Here is an 18,381-nt window from a genome sequence, read left to right as displayed (position 1 = left end):
CTCCCAGCAAATACACTGTTTCTAAGGAAATGGGAACACACTGAGGAGACACTTGTGGGAGCTACTGTGACTAAAACTGAGCTTCCCTACGCACAGGGAAGCAAGAGAAATGCTGATTTCATCAAGCCCAGTTACCTACTAGGAATCTGTACTACTGCGCAAATAGGCATGTCTCTGTAGGCAAAAATCTCATTTCTGACAAAGTTGCCCAAATGCATCTCAGAAGTGTGCAACTTGTTCCCTGAGTTAGAAAACGTCGAGAAACGGTCGTTTCTGTTAGCGCTGTGCTTCTACACATGTATTTGCTGAACGGTGAAAGCGCACAGTAATGCACTTTTCTCCCAGCAAATACACTGTTTCTAAGGAAATGGGAACACACTGAGGAGACACTTGTGGGAGCTACTGTGACTAAAACTGAGCTTCCCTACGCACAGGGAAGCAAGAGAAATGCTGATTTCATCAAGCCCAGTTACCTACTCAGAATCTGTACTACTGCGCAAATAGGCATGTCTCTGTAGGCAAAAAACTCATTTCTGACAAAGTTGCCCAAATGCATCTCAGAAGTGTGCAACTTGTTCCCTGAGTTAGAAAACGTCGAGAAACGTTCGTTTCTGCTAGCGCTGTGCTTCTACACATGTATTTCCTGAACGGTGAAAGCGCACAGTAATGCACTTTTCTCCCAGCAAATACACTGTTTCTAAGGAAATGGGAACACACTGAGGAGACACTTGTGGGAGCTACTGTGACTAAAACTGAGCTTCCCTACGCACAGGGAAGCAAGAGAAATGCTGATTTCATCAAGCCCAGTTACATACTCAGAATCTGTACTACTGCGCAAATAGGCATGTCTCTGTAGGCAAAAAACTCATTTCTGACAAAGTTGCCCAAATGCATCTCAGAAGTGTGCAACTTGTTCCCTGAGTTAGAAAACGTCGAGAAACGGTCGTTTCTGCTAGCGCTGTGCTTCTACACATGTATTTGCTGAACGGTGAAAGCGCACAGTAATGCACTTTTCTCCCAGCAAATACACTGTTCCTAAGGAAATGGGAACACACTGAGGAGACACTTTTGGGAGCTACTGTGACTAAAACTGAGCTTCCCTACGCACAGGGAAGCAAGAGAAATGCTGATTTCATCAAGCCCAGTTACCTACTCAGAATCTGTACTACTGCGCAAATAGGCATGTCTCTGTAGGCAAAATCTCATTTCTGACAAAGTTGCCCAAATGCATCTCAGAAGTGTGCAACTTGTACCCTGAGTTAGAAAACGTCGAGAAACGTTCGTTTCTGCTAGCGCTGTGCTTCTACACATGTATTTGCTGAATGGTGAAAGCGCACAGTAATGCACTTTTCTCCCAGCAAATACACTGTTTCTAAGGAACTGGGAACACACTGAGGAGACACTTTTGAGAGCTACTGTGACTAAAACTGAGTTTCCCTACGCACAGGGAAGCAAGAGAAATGCTGATTTCATCAAGCCCAGTTACCTACTCAGAATCTGTACTACTGGGCAAATAGGCATGTCTCTGTAGGCAAAAAACTCATTTCTGACAAAGTTGCCCAAATGCATCTCAGAAGTGTGCAACTTGTTCCCTGAGTTAGAAAACGTCGAGAAATGGTCGTTTCTGCTAGCGCTGTGCTTCTACACATGTATTTGCTGAACGGTGAAAGCGCACAGTAATGCACTTTTCTCCCAGCAAATACACTGTTTCTAAGGAAATGGGAACACACTGAGGAGACACTTGTGGGAGCTACTGTGACTAAAACTGAGCTTCCCTACGCACAGGGAAGCAAGAGAAATGCTGATTTCATCAAGCCCAGTTACATACTCAGAATCTGTACTACTGCGCAAATAGGCATGTCTCTATAGGCAAAAAACTCATTTCTGACAATGTTGCCCAAATGCATCTCAGAAGTGTGCCACTTGTTCCCTGAGTTAGAAAACGTCGAGCAACGGTCCTTTCAGCTAGCGCTGTGCGTCTACACATGTATTTGCTGAACGGTGAATGCGCACCGTGATGCACTTTTCTCCCAGCAAATACACTGTTTCTAAGGAACTAGGAACACACTGAGGAGACACTTTTGGGAGCTACTGTGACTAAAACTGAGCTTCCCTACGCACAGGGAAGCAAGAGAAATGCTGATTTCATCAAGCCCAGTTACATACTCAGAATCTGTACTAGTGCCCAAATAGGCATGTCTCTTTAGGCAAAAAACTCATTTCTGACATAGTTGCCCAAATGCATCTCAGAAGTGTGCCACTTGTTCCCTGAGTTAGAAAACGTCGAGAAACGGTCGTTTCAGCTAGCGCTGTGCTTCGACACATGTATTTACTGAACGGTGAAAGTGCACAGTGATGCACTTTTCTCCCAGCAAATACACTGTTTCTAAGGAACTGGGAACACACTGAGGAGACACTTGTGGGAGCTACTGTGATTAAAACTGATCTTCCCTACAAACAGGGAAGCAAGAGAAATGCTGATTTCATCAAGCCCAGTTACATACTCAGAATCTGTACTACTGCGCAAATAGGCATGTCTCTGTAGGCAAAAAACTCATTTCTGACAAACTTGCCCAAATGCATCTCAGAAGTGTGCAACCTGTTCCCTGAGTTAGAAACCGTCGAGAAACGTTCGTTTCTGCTAGCGCTGTGCTTCTACACATGTATTTGCTGAACGGTGAAAGCGCACAGTAATGCACTTTTCTCCCAGCAAATACACTGTTTCTACGGAAATGGGAACACACTGAGGAGACACTTGTGGGAGCTACTGTGACTAAAACTGAGCTTCCCTACGCACAGGGAAGCAAGAGAAATGCTGATTTCATCAAGCCCAGTTACATACTCAGAATATGTACTACTGCGCAAATAGGCATGTCTCTGTAGGCAAAAAACTCATTTCTGACAAAGTTGCCCAAATGCATCTCAGAAGTGTGCAACTTGTTCCCTGAGTTAGAAAACGTCGAGAAACGGTCGTTTCTGCTAGCGCTGTGCTTCTACACATGTATTTGCTGAACGGTGAAAGCGCACAGTAATGCACTTTTCTCCCAGCAAATACACTGTTTCTAAGGAAATGGGAACACACTGAGGAGACAATTGTGGGAGCTACTGTGACTAAAACTTAGCTTCCCTACGCACAGGGAAGCAAGAGAAATGCTGATTTCATCAAGCCCAGTTACCCACTCAGAATCTGTTCTACTGCGCAAATAGGCATGTCTCTGTAGGCAAAAAACTCATTTCTGACAAAGTTGCCCAAATGCATCTCAGAAGTGTGCAACTTGTTCCCTGAGTTAGAAAACGTCGAGAAACGGTCGTTTCTGCTAGCGCTGTGCTTCTACACATGTATTTGCTGAACGGTGAAAGCGCACAGTAATGCACTTTTCTCCCAGCAAATACACTGTTTCTAAGGAACTGGGAACACACTGAGGAGACACTTGTGGGAGCTACTGTGACTAAAACTGAGCTTCCCTACGCACAGGGAAGCAAGAGAAATGCTGATTTCATCAAGCCCAGTTACCTACTCAGAATCTGTACTACTGCGCAAATAGGCATGTCTCTGTAGGCAAAAAACTCATTTCTGACAAAGTTGCCCAAATGCATCTCAGAAGTGTGCAACTTGTTCCCTGAGTTAGAAAACGTCGAGAAACGGTCGTTTCTGCTAGCGCTGTGCTTCTACACATGTATTTGCTGAACGGTGAAAGCGCACAGTAATGCACTTTTCTCCCAGCAAATACACTGTTTCTAAGGAAATGGGAACACCCTGAGGAGACACTTGTGAGAGCTACTGTGACTAAAACTGAGCTTCCCTACGCACAGGGAAGCAAGAGAATGCTGATTTCATCAAGCCCAGTTACCAGCTCAGAATCTGTACTACTGCGCAAATAGGCATGTCTCTGTAGGCAAAAAACTCATTTCTGACAAAGTTGCCCAAATGCATCTCAGAAGTGTGCAACTTGTTCCCTGAGTTAGAAAACGTCGAGAAACTGTCGTTTCTGCTAGCGCTGTGCTTCTACACATGTATTTGCTGAACGGTGAAAGCGCACAGTAATGCACTTTTCTCCCAGCAAATACACTGTTTCTAAGGAAATGGGAACACACTGAGGAGACACTTGTGGGAGCTACTGTGACTAAAACTGAGCTTCCCTACGCACAGGGAAGCAAGAGAAATGCTGATTTCATCAAGCCCAGTTACATACTCAGAATCTGTACTACTGCGCAAATAGGCATGTCTCTGTAGGCAAAAAACTCATTTCTGACAAAGTTGCCCAAATGCATCTCAGAAGTGTGCAACTTGTTCCCTGAGTTAGAAAACGTCGAGAAACGGTCGTTTCTGCTAGCGCTGTGCTTCTACACATGTATTTGCTGAACGGTGAAAGCGCACAGTAATGCACTTTTCTCCCAGCAAATACACTGTTTCTAAGGAAATGGGAACACACTGAGGAGACACTTGTGGGAGCTACTGTGACTAAAACTGAGCTTCCCTACGCACAGGGAAGCAAGAGAAATGCTGATTTCATCAAGCCCAGTTACCTACTAAGAATCTGTACTACTGCGCAAATAGGCATGTCTCTGTAGGCAAAAAACTCATTTCTGACAAAGTTGCCCAAATGCATCTCAGAAGTGTGCAACTTGTTCCCTGAGTTAGAAAACGTCGAGAAACGGTCGTTTCTGCTAGCGCTGTGCTTCTACACATGTATTTGCTGAACGGTGAAAGCGCACAGTAATGCACTTTTCTCCCAGCAAATACACTGTTTCTAAGGAAATGGGAACACACTGAGGAGACACTTGTGGGAGCTACTGTGACTAAAACTGAGCTTCCCTATGCACAGGGAAGCAAGAGAAATGCTGATTTCATCAAGCCCAGTTACATACTCAGAATCTGTACTACTGCGCAAATAGGCATGTCTCTGTAGGCAAAAATCTCATTTCTGACAAAGTTGCCCAAATGCATCTCAGAAGTGTGCAACTTGTTCCCTGAGTTAGAAAACGTCGAGAAACGGTCGTTTCTGTTAGCGCTGTGCTTCTACACATGTATTTGCTGAACGGTGAAAGCGCACAGTAATGCACTTTTCTCCCAGCAAATACACTGTTTCTAAGGAAATGGGAACACACTGAGGAGACACTTGTGGGAGCTACTGTGACTAAAACTGAGCTTCCCTACGCACAGGGAAGCAAGAGAAATGCTGATTTCATCAAGCCCAGTTACATACTCAGAATCTGTACTACTGCGCAAATAGGCATGTCTCTGTAGGCAAAAAACTCATTTCTGACAAAGTTGCCCAAATGCATCTCAGAAGTGTGCAACTTGTTCCCTGAGTTAGAAAACGTCGAGAAACGGTCGTTTCTGCTAGCGCTGTGCTTCTACACATGTATTTGCTGAACGGTGAAAGCGCACAGTAATGCACTTTTCTCCCAGCAAATACACTGTTTCTAAGGAAATGGGAACACACTGAGGAGACACTTGTGGGAGCTACTGTGACTAAAACTGAGCTTCCCTACGCACAGGGAAGCAAGAGAAATGCTGATTTCATCAAGCCCAGTTACATACTCAGAATCTGTACTACTGCGCAAATAGGCATGTCTCTGTAGGCAAAAAACTCATTTCTGACAAAGTTGCCCAAATGCATCTCAGAAGTGTGCAACTTGTTCCCTGAGTTAGAAAACGTCGAGAAACGGTCGTTTCTGCTAGTGCTGTGCTTCTACACATGTATTTGCTGAACGGTGAAAGCGCACAGTAATGCACTTTTCTCCCAGCAAACACACTGTTTCTAAGGAAATGGGAACACACTGAGGAGACACTTGTGAAAGCTACTGTGACTAAAACTGAGCTTCCCTACGCACAGGGAAGCAAGAGAATGCTGATTTCATCAAGCCCAGTTACCAGCTCAGAATCTGTACTACTGCGCAAATAGGCATGTCTCTGTAGGCAAAAAACTCATTTCTGACAAAGTTGCCCAAATGCATCTCAGAAGTGTGCAACTTGTTCCCTGAGTTAGAAAACGTCGAGAAACGGTCGTTTCTGCTAGCGCTGTGCTTCTACACATGTATTTGCTGAACGGTGAAAGCGCACAGTAATGCACTTTTCTCCCAGCAAATACACTGTTTCTAAGGAAATGGGAACACACTGAGGAGACACTTGTGGGAGCTACTGTGACTAAAACTGAGCTTCCCTACGCACAGGGAAGCAAGAGAAATGCTGATTTCATCAAGCCCAGTTACCTACTCAGAATCTGTACTACTGCGCAAATAGGCATGTCTCTGTAGGCAAAAAACTCATTTCTGACAAAGTTGCCCAAATGCATCTCAGAAGTGTGCAACTTGTTCCCTGAGTTAGAATACGTCGAGAAACGGTCGTTTCTTCTAGAGCTGTGCTTCTACACATGTATTTGCTGAACGGTGAAAGCGCACAGTAATGCACTTTTCTCCCAGCAAATACACTGTTTCTAAGGAAATGGGAACACACTGAGGAGACACTTGTGGGAGCTACTGTGACTAAAACTGAGCTTACCTACGCACAGGGAAGCAAGAGAAATGCTGATTTCATCAAGCCCAGTTACCTACTAGGAATCTGTACTACTGCGCAAATAGGCATGTCTCTGTAGGCAAAAATCTCATTTCTGACAAAGTTGCCCAAATGCATCTCAGAAGTGTGCAACTTGTTCCCTGAGTTAGAAAACGTCGAGAAACGGTCGTTTCTGTTAGCGCTGTGCTTCTACACATGTATTTGCTGAACGGTGAAAGCGCACAGTAATGCACTTTTCTCCCAGCAAATACACTGTTTCTAAGGAACTGGGAACACACTGAGGAGACACTTGTGGGAGCTACTGTGACTAAAACTGAGCTTCCCTACGCACAGGGAAGCAAGAGAAATGCTGATTTCATCAAGCCCAGTTACCTACTCAGAATCTGTACTACTGCGCAAATAGGCATGTCTCTGTAGGCAAAAAACTCATTTCTGACAAAGTTGCCCAAATGCATCTCAGAAGTGTGCAACTTGTTCCCTGAGTTAGAAAACGTCGAGAAACGTTCGTTTCTGCTAGCGCTGTGCTTCTACACATGTATTTGCTGAACGGTGAAAGCGCACAGTAATGCACTTTTCTCCCAGCAAATACACTGTTTCTAAGGAAATGGGAACACACTGAGGAGACACTTGTGGGAGCTACTGTGACTAAAACTGAGCTTCCCTACGCACAGGGAAGCAAGAGAAATGCTGATTTCATCAAGCCCAGTTACATACTCAGAATCTGTACTACTGCGCAAATAGGCATGTCTCTGTAGGCAAAAAACTCATTTCTGACAAAGTTGCCCAAATGCATCTCAGAAGTGTGCAACTTGTTCCCTGAGTTAGAAAACGTCGAGAAACGGTCGTTTCTGCTAGCGCTGTGCTTCTACACATGTATTTGCTGAACGGTGAAAGCGCACAGTAATGCACTTTTCTCCCAGCAAATACACTGTTCCTAAGGAAATGGGAACACACTGAGGAGACACTTTTGGGAGCTACTGTGACTAAAACTGAGCTTCCCTACGCACAGGGAAGCAAGAGAAATGCTGATTTCATCAAGCCCAGTTACCTACTCAGAATCTGTACTACTGCGCAAATAGGCATGTCTCTGTAGGCAAAATCTCATTTCTGACAAAGTTGCCCAAATGCATCTCAGAAGTGTGCAACTTGTACCTTGAGTTAGAAAACGTCGAGAAACGTTCGTTTCTGCTAGCGCTGTGCTTCTACACATGTATTTGCTGAATGGTGAAAGCGCACAGTAATGCACTTTTCTCCCAGCAAATACACTGTTTCTAAGGAACTGGGAACACACTGAGGAGACACTTTTGAGAGCTACTGTGACTAAAACTGAGTTTCCCTACGCACAGGGAAGCAAGAGAAATGCTGATTTCATCAAGCCCAGTTACCTACTCAGAATCTGTACTACTGCGCAAATAGGCATGTCTCTGTAGGCAAAAAACTCATTTCTGACAAAGTTGCCCAAATGCATCTCAGAAGTGTGCAACTTGTTCCCTGAGTTAGAAAACGTCGAGAAACGGTCGTTTCTGCTAGCGCTGTGCTTCTACACATGTATTTGCTGAACGGTGAAAGCGCACAGTAATGCACTTTTCTCCCAGCAAATACACTGTTTCTAAGGAAATGGGAACACACTGAGGAGACACTTGTGGGAGCTACTGTGACTAAAACTGAGCTTACCTACGCACAGGGAAGCAAGAGAAATGCTGATTTCATCAAGCCCAGTTACATACTCAGAATCTGTACTACTGCGCAAATAGGCATGTCTCTGTAGGCAAAAAACTCATTTGTGACAAAGTTGCCCAAATGCATCTCAGAAGTGTGCAACTTGTTCCCTGAGTTAGAAAACGTCGAGAAACGTTCGTTTCTGCTAGCGCTGTGCTTCTACACATGTATTTGCTGAACGGTGAAAGCGCACAGTAATGCACTTTTCTCCCAGCAAATACACTGTTTCTAAGGAACTGGGAACACACTGAGGAGACAATTTTGAGAGCTACTGTGACTAAAACTGAGTTTCCCTACGCACAGGGAAGCAAGAGAAATGCTGATTTCATCAAGCGCAGTTACCTACTCAGAATCTGTACTACTGCGCAAATAGGCATGTCTCTGTAGGCAAAAAACTCATTTCTGACAAAGTTGCCCAAATGCATCTCAGAAGTGTGCAACTTGTTCCCTGAGTTAGAAAACGTCGAGAAACGGTCGTTTCTGCTAGCGCTGTGCTTCTACACATGTATTTGCTGAACAGTGAAAGCGCACAGTAATGCACTTTTCTCCCAGCAAATACACTGTTTCTAAGGAAATGGGAACACACTGAGGAGACACTTGTGGGAGCTACTGTGACTAAAACTTAGCTTCCCTACGCACAGGGAAGCAAGAGAAATGCTGATTTCATCAAGCCCAGTTACCTACTCAGAATCTGTACTACTGCGCAAATAGGCATGTCTCTGTAGGCAAAAAACTCATTTCTGACAAACTTGCCCAAATGCATCTCAGAAGTGTGCAACTTGTTCCCTGAGTTAGAAAACGTCGAGAAACGGTCGTTTCTGCTAGCGCTGTGCTTCTACACATGTATTTGCTGAACGGTGAAAGCGCACAGTAATGCACTTTTCTCCCAGCAAATACACTGTTTCTAAGGAAATGGGAACACACTGAGGAGACACTTGTGGGAGCTACTGTGACTAAAACTGAGTTTCCCTATGCACAGGGAAGCAAGAGAAATGCTGATTTCATCAAGCCCAGTTACATACTCAGAATCTGTACTACTGCGCAAATAGGCATGTCTCTGTAGGCAAAAAACTCATTTCTGACAAAGTTGCCCAAATGCATCTCAGAAGTGTGCAACTTGTTCCCTGAGTTAGAAAACGTCGAGAAACGTTCGTTTCTGCTAGCGCTGTGCTTCTACACATGTATTTGCTGAACGGTGAAAGCGCACAGTAATGCACTTTTCTCCCAGCAAATACACTGTTTCTAAAGAACTGGGAACACACTGAGGAGACACTTTTGAGAGCTACTGTGACTAAAACTGAGTTTCCCTACGCACAGGGAAGCAAGAGAAATGCTGATTTCATCAAGCCCAGTTACCTACTCAGAATCTGTACTACTGCGCAAATAGGCATGTCTCTGTAGGCAAAAAACTCATTTCTGACAAAGTTGCCCAAATGCATCTCAGAAGTGTGCAACTTGTTCCCTGAGTTAGAAAACGTCGAGAAACGGTCGTTTCTGCTACCTCTGTGCTTCTACACATGTATTTGCTGAACGGTGAAAGCGCACAGTAATGCACTTTTCTCCCAGCAAATACACTGTTTCTAAGGAAATGGGAACACACTGAGGAGACACTTGTGGGAGCTACTGTGACTAAAACTGAGCTTCCCTATGCACAGGGAAGCAAGAGAAATGCTGATTTCATCAAGCCCAGTTACATACTCAGAATCTGTACTACTGCGCAAATAGGCATGTCTCTGTAGGCAAAAAACTCATTTCTGACAAAGTTGCCCAAATGCATCTCAGAAGTGTGCAACTTGTTCCCTGCGTTAGAAAACGTCGAGAAACGGTCGTTTCTGCTAGCGCTGTGCTTCTACACATGTATTTGCTGAACGGTGAAAGCGCACAGTAATGCACTTTTCTCCCAGCAAATACACTGTTTCTAAGGAAATGGGAACACACTGAGGAGACACTTGTGGGAGCTACTGTGACTAAAACTTAGCTTCCCTACGCACAGGGAAGCAAGAGAAATGCTGATTTCATCAAGCCCAGTTACCTACTCAGAATCTGTACTACTGCGCAAATAGGCATGTCTCTGTAGGCAAAAAACTCATTTCTGACAAAGTTGCCCAAATGCATCTCAGAAGTGTGCAACTTGTTCCCTGAGTTAGAAAACGTCGAGAAACGGTCGTTTCTGCTAGCGCTGTGCTTCTACACATGTATTTGCTGAACGGTGAAAGCGCACAGTAATGCACTTTTCTCCCAGCAAATACACTGTTCCTAAGGAAATGGGAACACACTGAGGAGACACTTGTGGGAGCTACTGTGACTAAAACTGAGCTTCCCTACGCACAGGGAAGCAAGAGAAATGCTGATTTCATCAAGCCCAGTTACATACTCAGAATCTGTACTACTGCGCAAATAGGCATGTCTCTGTAGGCAAAAAACTCATTTCTGACAATGTTGACCAAATGCATCTCAGAAGTGTGCAACTTGTTCCCTGAGTTAGAAAACGTTGAGAAACGTTCGTTTCTACTAGCGCTGTGCTTCTACACATGTATTTGCTGAACGGTGAAAGCGCACAGTAATGCACTTTTCTCCCAGCAAATACACTGTTTCTAAGGAAATGGGAACACACTGAGGAGACACTTGTGGGAGCTACTGTGACTAAAACTGAGCTTCCCTACGCACAGGGAAGCAAGAGAAATGCTGATTTAATCATGACCAGGTACATACTCAGAATCTGTACTCCTGCGCAAATAGGCATGTCTCTGTAGGCAAAAAACTCATTTCTGACAAAGTTGCCCAAATGCATCTCAGAAGTGTGCAACTTGTTCCCTGAGTTAGAAAACGTCGAGAAACGATCGTTTCTGCTAGCGCTGTGCTTCTACACATGTATTTGCTGAACGGTGAAAGCGCACAGTAATGCACTTTTCTCCCAGCAAATACACTGTTTCTAAGGAAATGGGAACACACTGAGGAGACACTTGTGGGAGCTACTGTGACTAAAACTTAGCTTCCCTACGCACAGGGAAGCAAGAGAAATGCTGATTTCATCAAGCCCAGTTACCTACTCAGAATCTGTACTACTGCGCAAATAGGCATGTCTCTTTAGGCAAAAAACTCATTTCTGACAAAGTTGCCCAAATGCATCTCAGAAGTGTGCAACTTGTTCCCTGAGTTAGAAAACGTCGAGAAACGGTCGTTTCTGCTAGAGCTGTGCTTCTACACATGTATTTGCTGAACGGTGAAAGCGCACAGTAATGCACTTTTCTCCCAGCAAATACACTGTTTCTAAGGAAATGGGAACACACTGAGGAGACACTTGTGGGAGCTACTGTGACTAAAACTGAGCTTCCCTACGCACAGGGAAGCAAGAGAAATGCTGATTTCATCAAGCCCAGTTACATACTCAGAATCTGTACTACTGCGCAAATAGGCATGTCTCTGTAGGCAAAAAACTCATTTCTGACAAAGTTGCCCAAATGCATCTCAGAAGTGTGCAACTTGTTCCCTGAGTTAGAAAACGTCGAGAAACGTTCGTTTCTGCTAGCGCTGTGCTTCTACACATGTATTTGCTGAACGGTGAAAGCGCACAGTAATGCACTTTTCTCCCAGCAAATACACTGTTTCTAAGGAACTGGGAACACACTGAGGAGACAATTTTGAGAGCTACTGTGACTAAAACTGAGTTTCCCTACGCACAGGGAAGCAAGAGAAATGCTGATTTCATCAAGCGCAGTTACCTACTCAGAATCTGTACTACTGCGCAAATAGGCATGTCTCTGTAGGCAAAAAACTCATTTCTGACAAAGTTGCCCAAATGCATCTCAGAAGTGTGCAACTTGTTCCCTGAGTTAGAAAACGTCGAGAAACGGTCGTTTCTGCTAGTGCTGTGCTTCTACACATGTATTTGCTGAACAGTGAAAGCGCACAGTAATGCACTTTTCTCCCAGCAAATACACTGTTTCTAAGGAAATGGGAACACACTGAGGAGACACTTGTGGGAGCTACTGTGACTAAAACTTAGCTTCCCTACGCACAGGGAAGCAAGAGAAATGCTGATTTCATCAAGCCCAGTTACCTACTCAGAATCTGTACTACTGCGCAAATAGGCATGTCTCTGTAGGCAAAAAACTCATTTCTGACAAAGTTGCCCAAATGCATCTCAGAAGTGTGCAACTTGTTCCCTGAGTTAGAAAACGTCGAGAAACGGTCGTTTCTGCTAGCGCTGTGCTTCTACACATGTATTTGCTGAACGGTGAAAGCGCACAGTAATGCACTTTTCTCCCAGCAAATACACTGTTTCTAAGGAAATGGGAACACACTGAGGAGACACTTGTGGGAGCTACTGTGACTAAAACTGAGTTTCCCTATGCACAGGGAAGCAAGAGAAATGCTGATTTCATCAAGCCCAGTTACATACTCAGAATCTGTACTACTGCGCAAATAGGCATGTCTCTGTAGGCAAAAAACTCATTTCTGACAAAGTTGCCCAAATGCATCTCAGAAGGGTGCAACTTGTTCCCTGAGTTAGAAAACGTCGAGAAACGTTCGTTTCTGCTAGCGCTGTGCTTCTACACATGTATTTGCTGAACGGTGAAAGCGCACAGTAATGCACTTTTCTCCCAGCAAATACACTGTTTCTAAGGAACTGGGAACACACTGAGGAGACACTTGTGGGAGCTACTGTGACTAAAACTGAGCTTCCCTACGCACAGGGAAGCAAGAGAAATGCTGATTTCATCAAGCCCAGTTACCTACTCAGAATCTGTTCTACTGCGCAATAGGCATGTCTCTGTAGGCAAAAAACTCATTTCTGACAAAGTTGCCCAAATGCATCTCAGAAGTGTGCAACTTGTTCCCTGAGTTAGAAAACGTCGAGAAACTGTCGTTTCTGCTAGCGCTGTGCTTCTACACATGTATTTGCTGAACGGTGAAAGCGCACAGTAATGCACTTTTCTCCCAGCAAATACACTGTTTCTAAGGAAATGGGAACACACTGAGGAGACACTTGTGGGAGCTACTGTGACTAAAACTGAGCTTCCCTACGCACAGGGAAGCAAGAGAAATGCTGATTTCATCAAGCCCAGTTACATACTCAGAATCTGTACTACTGCGCAAATAGGCATGTCTCTGTAGGCAAAAAACTCATTTCTGACAAAGTTGCCCAAATGCATCTCAGAAGTGTGCAACTTGTTCCCTGAGTTAGAAAACGTCGAGAAACGGTCGTTTCTGCTAGCGCTGTGCTTCTACACATGTATTTGCTGAACGGTGAAAGCGCACAGTAATGCACTTTTCTCCCAGCAAATACACTGTTTCTAAGGAACTGGGAACACACTGAGGAGACACTTTTGAGAGCTACTGTGACTAAAACTGAGTTTCCCTACGCACAGGGAAGCAAGAGAAATGCTGATTTCATCAAGCCCAGTTACATACTCAGAATCTGTACTACTGCGCAAATAGGCATGTCTCTGTAGGCAAAAAACTCATTTCTGACAAAGTTGCCCAAATGCATCTCAGAAGTGTGCAACTTGTTCCCTGAGTTAGAAAACTTCGAGAAACGTTCGTTTCTGCTAGCGCTGTGCTTCTACACATGTATTTGCTGAACGGTGAAAGCGCACAGTAATGCACTTTTCTCCCAGCAAATACACTGTTTCTAAGGAAATGGGAACACACTGAGGAGACACTTGTGGGAGCTACTGTGACTAAAACTGAGCTTCCCTACGCACAGGGAAGCAAGAGAAATGCTGATTTCATCAAGCCCAGTCACCTACTCAGAATCTGTACTACTGCGCAAATAGGCATGTCTCTGTAGGCAAAAAACTCATTTCTGACAAAGTTGCCCAAATGCATCTCAGAAGTGTGCAACTTGTTCCCTGAGTTAGAAAACGTCGAGAAACGGTCGTTTCTGCTAGCGCTGTGCTTCTACACATGTATTTGCTGAACGGTGAAAGCGCACAGTAATGCACTTTTCTCCCAGCAAATACACTGTTTCTAAGGAAATGGGAACACACTGAGGAGACACTTGTGGGAGCTACTGTGACTAAAACTGAGCTTCCCTACGCACAGGGAAGCAAGAGAAATGCTGATTTAATCATGACCAGGTACATACTCAGAATCTGTACTACTGCGCAAATAGGCATGTCTCTGTAGGCAAAAAACTCATTTCTGACAAAGTTGCCCAAATGCATCTCAGAAGTGTGCAACTTGTTCCCTGAGTTAGAAAACGTCGAGAAACGGTCGTTTCTGCTAGCGCTGTGCTTCTACACATGTATTTGCTGAACGGTTAAAGCGCACAGTAATGCACTTTTCTCCCAGCAAATACACTGTTTCTAAGGAAATGGGAACACACTGAGGAGACACTTGTGGGAGCTACTGTGACTAAAACTGAGCTTCCCTACGCACAGGGAAGCAAGAGAAATGCTGATTTCTTCAATCCCAGTTACATACTCAGAATCTGTACTACTGCGCAAATAGGCATATCTCTGTAGACAAAAAACTCATTTCTGACAAAGTTGCCCAAATGCATCTCAGAAGTGTGCAACTTGTTCCCTGAGTTAGAAAACGTCGAGAAACGGTCGTTTCTGCTAGCGCTGTGCTTCTACACATGTATTTGCTGAACGGTGAAAGCGCACAGTAATGCACTTTTCTCCCAGCAAATACACTGTTTCTAAGGAAATGGGAACACACTGAGGAGACACTTGTGGGAGCTACTGTGACTAAAACTGAGCTTCCCTACGCACAGGGAAGCAAGAGAAATGCTGATTTCATCAAGCCCAGTTACATACTCAGAATCTGTACTACTGCGCAAATAGGCATGTCTCTTTAGGCAAAAAACTCATTTCTGACAAAGTTGCCCAAATGCATCTCAGAAGTGTGCAACTTGTTCCCTGAGTTAGAAAACGTCGAGAAACGGTCGTTTCTGCTAGCGCTGTGCTTCTTCAAATGTATTTGCTGAACGGTGAAAGCGCACAGTAATGCACTTTTCTCCCAGCAAATACACTGTTCCTATGGAAATGGGAACACACTGAGGAGACACTTGTGGGAGCTACTGTGACTAAAACTGAGCTTCCCTACGCACAGGGAAGCAAGAGAAATGCTGATTTCATCAAACCGAGTTACATACTCAGAATCTGTACTACTGCGCAAATAGGCATGTCTCTGTAGGCAAAAAACTCATTTCTCACAAAGTTGCCCAAATGCATCTCAGAAGTGTGCAACTTGTTCCTTGAGTTAGAAAACATCGAGAAACGTTCGTTTCTGCTAGTGCTGTGCTTCTACACATGTATTTGCTGAACGGTGAAAGCGCACAGTAATGCACTTTTCTCCCAGCAAATACACTGTTTCTAAGGAAATGGGAACACACTGAGGAGACACTTGCGGGAGCTACTGGGCCTAAAACTGAGCTTCCCTACGCACAGGGAAGCAGGAGAAATGCTGATTTCATCAAGCCCAGTTACATACTCAGAATCTGTACTACTGCGCAAATAGGCATGTCTCTGTAGGCAAAAAACTCATTTCTGACAAAGTTGCCCAAATGCATCTCAGAAGTGTGCAACTTGTTCCCTGAGTTAGAAAACGTCGAGAAACGGTCGTTTCTGCTAGCGCTGTGCTTCTACACATGTATTTGCTGAACGGTGAAAGCGCAGAGTAACGCACTTTTCTCCCAGCAAATACACTGTTTCTAAGGAAATGGGAACACACTGAGGAGACACTTGTGGGAGCTACTGTGACTAAAACTGAGCTTCCCTACGCACAGGGAAGCAAGAGAAATGCTGATTTCATCAATCCCAGTTACATACTCAGAATCTGTACTACTGCGCAAATAGGCATGTCTCTGTAGACAAAAAACTCATTTCTGACAAAGTTGCCCAAATGCATCTCAGAAGTGTGCAACTTGTTCCCTGAGTTAGAAAACGTCGAGAAACGTTCGTTTCTGCTAGCGCTGTGCTTCTACACCTGTATTTGCTGAACGGTGAAAGCGCACAGTAATGCACTTTTCTCCCAGCAAATACACTGTTTCTAAGGAAATGGGAACACACTGAGGAGACACTTGTGGGAGCTACTGTGACTAAAACTGAGCTTCCCTACGCACAGGGAAGCAAGAGAAATGCTGATTTCATCAAGCCCAGTTACATACTCAGAATCTGTACTACTGCGCAAATAGGCATGTCTCTTTAGGCAAAAAACTCATTTCTGACAAAGTTGCCCAAATGCATCTCAGAAGTGTGCAACTTGTTCCCTGAGTTAGAAAACGTCGAGAAACGGTCGTTTCTGCTAGCGCTGTGCTTCTTCACATGTATTTGCTGAACGGTGAAAGCGCACAGTAATGCACTTTTCTCCCAGCAAATACACTGTTTCTAAGGAAATGGGAACACACTGAGGAGACACTTGTGGGAGTTACTGTGACTAAAACTGAGCTTCCCTACGCACAGGGAAGCAAGAGAAATGCTGATTTCATCAAACCGAGTTACATACACAGAATCTGTACTACTGCGCAAATAGGCATGTCTCTGTAGTCAAAAAACTCATTTCTCACAAAGTTGCCCAAATGCATCTCAGAAGTGTGCAACTTGTTCCCTGAGTTAGAAAACGTCGAGAAACGTTCGTTTCTGCTAGCGCTGTGCTTCTACACATGTATTTGCTGAACGGTGAAAGCGCAGAGTAACGCACTTTTCTCCCAGCAAATATACTGTTTCTAAGGAAATGGGAACACACTGAGGAGACACTTGTGGGAGCTACTGTGACTAAAACTGAGCTTCCCTACGCACAGGGAAGCAAGAGAAATGCTGATTTCATCAAGCCCAGTTACATACTCAGAATCTGTACTACTGCGCAAATAGTCATGTCTCTGTAGGCAAAAAACTCATTTCGGACAAAGTTGCCCAAATGCATCTCAGAAGTGTGCAACTTGTTCCCTGAGATAGAAAACGTCGAGAAACGGTCGTTTCTGCTAGCGCTGTGCTTCTACACATGTATTTGCTGAACGGTGAAAGCGCACAGTAATGCACTTTTCTCCCAGCAAATACACTGTTTCTAAGGAAATGGGAACACACTGAGGAGACACTTGTGGGAGCTACTGTGACTAAAACTGAGCTTCCCTACGCACAGGGAAGCAAGAGAAATGCTGATTTCATCAAGCGCAGTTACATACTCAGAATCTGTATTACTGCGCAAATAGGCATGTCTCTGTAGGCAAAAAACTCATTTCTGACAAAGTTGCCCAAATGCATCTCAGAAGTGTGCAACTTGTTCCCTGAGTTAGAAAACGTCGAGAAACGGTCGTTTCTGCTACCTCTGTGCTTCTACACATGTATTTGCTGAACGGTGAAAGCGCACAGTAATGCACTTTTCTCCCAGCAAATACACTGTTTCTAAGGAAATGGTAACACACTGAGGAGACACTTGTGGGAGCTACTGTGACTAAAACTGAGCTTCCCTATGCACAGGGAAGCAAGAGAAATGCTGATTTCATCAAGCCCAGTTACATACTCAGAATCTGTACTACTGCGCAAATAGGCATGTCTCTGTAGGCAAAAAACTCATTTCTGACAAAGTTGCCCAAATGCATCTCAGAAGTGTGTAACTTGTTCCCTGAGTTAGAAAACGTCGAGAAACATTCGTTTCCGCTAGCGCTGTGCTTCTACACATGTATTTGCTGAACGGTGAAAGCGCAGAGTAACGCACTTTTCTCCCAGCAAATACACTGTTTCTAAGGAAATGGGAACACACTGAGGAGACACTTGTGGGAGCTACTGCGACTAAAACTGAGCTTCCCTACGCACAGGGAAGCAAGAGAAATGCTGATTTCATCAAGCCCAGTTACATACTCAGAATCTGTACTACTGCGAATATAGGCATGTCTCTGTAGGCAAAAAACTCATTTCTGACAAAGTTGCCCAAATGCATCTCAGAAGTGTGCCACTTGTTCCCTGAGTTAGAAAACGTCGAGAAACGTTCGTTTCAGCTAGCGCTGTGCTTCTACACATGTATTTGCTGAACGGTGAAAGCACACAGTAATGCACTTTTCTCCCAGCAAATACACTGTTCCTAAGGAAATGGGAACACACTGAGGAGACACTTGTGGGAGCTACTGTGACTAAACTGAGCTTCCCTATGCACAGGGAAGCAAGAGAAATGCTGATTTCATCAAGCCCAGTTAC

Source organism: Acomys minous (assembly GCF_964271855.1).
Source record: "Acomys minous genome assembly, contig: scaffold_27, whole genome shotgun sequence".
NCBI lineage: Eukaryota > Metazoa > Chordata > Mammalia > Rodentia > Muridae > Acomys > Acomys minous.
Note: the sequence above shows the minus strand (reverse complement) of the source record.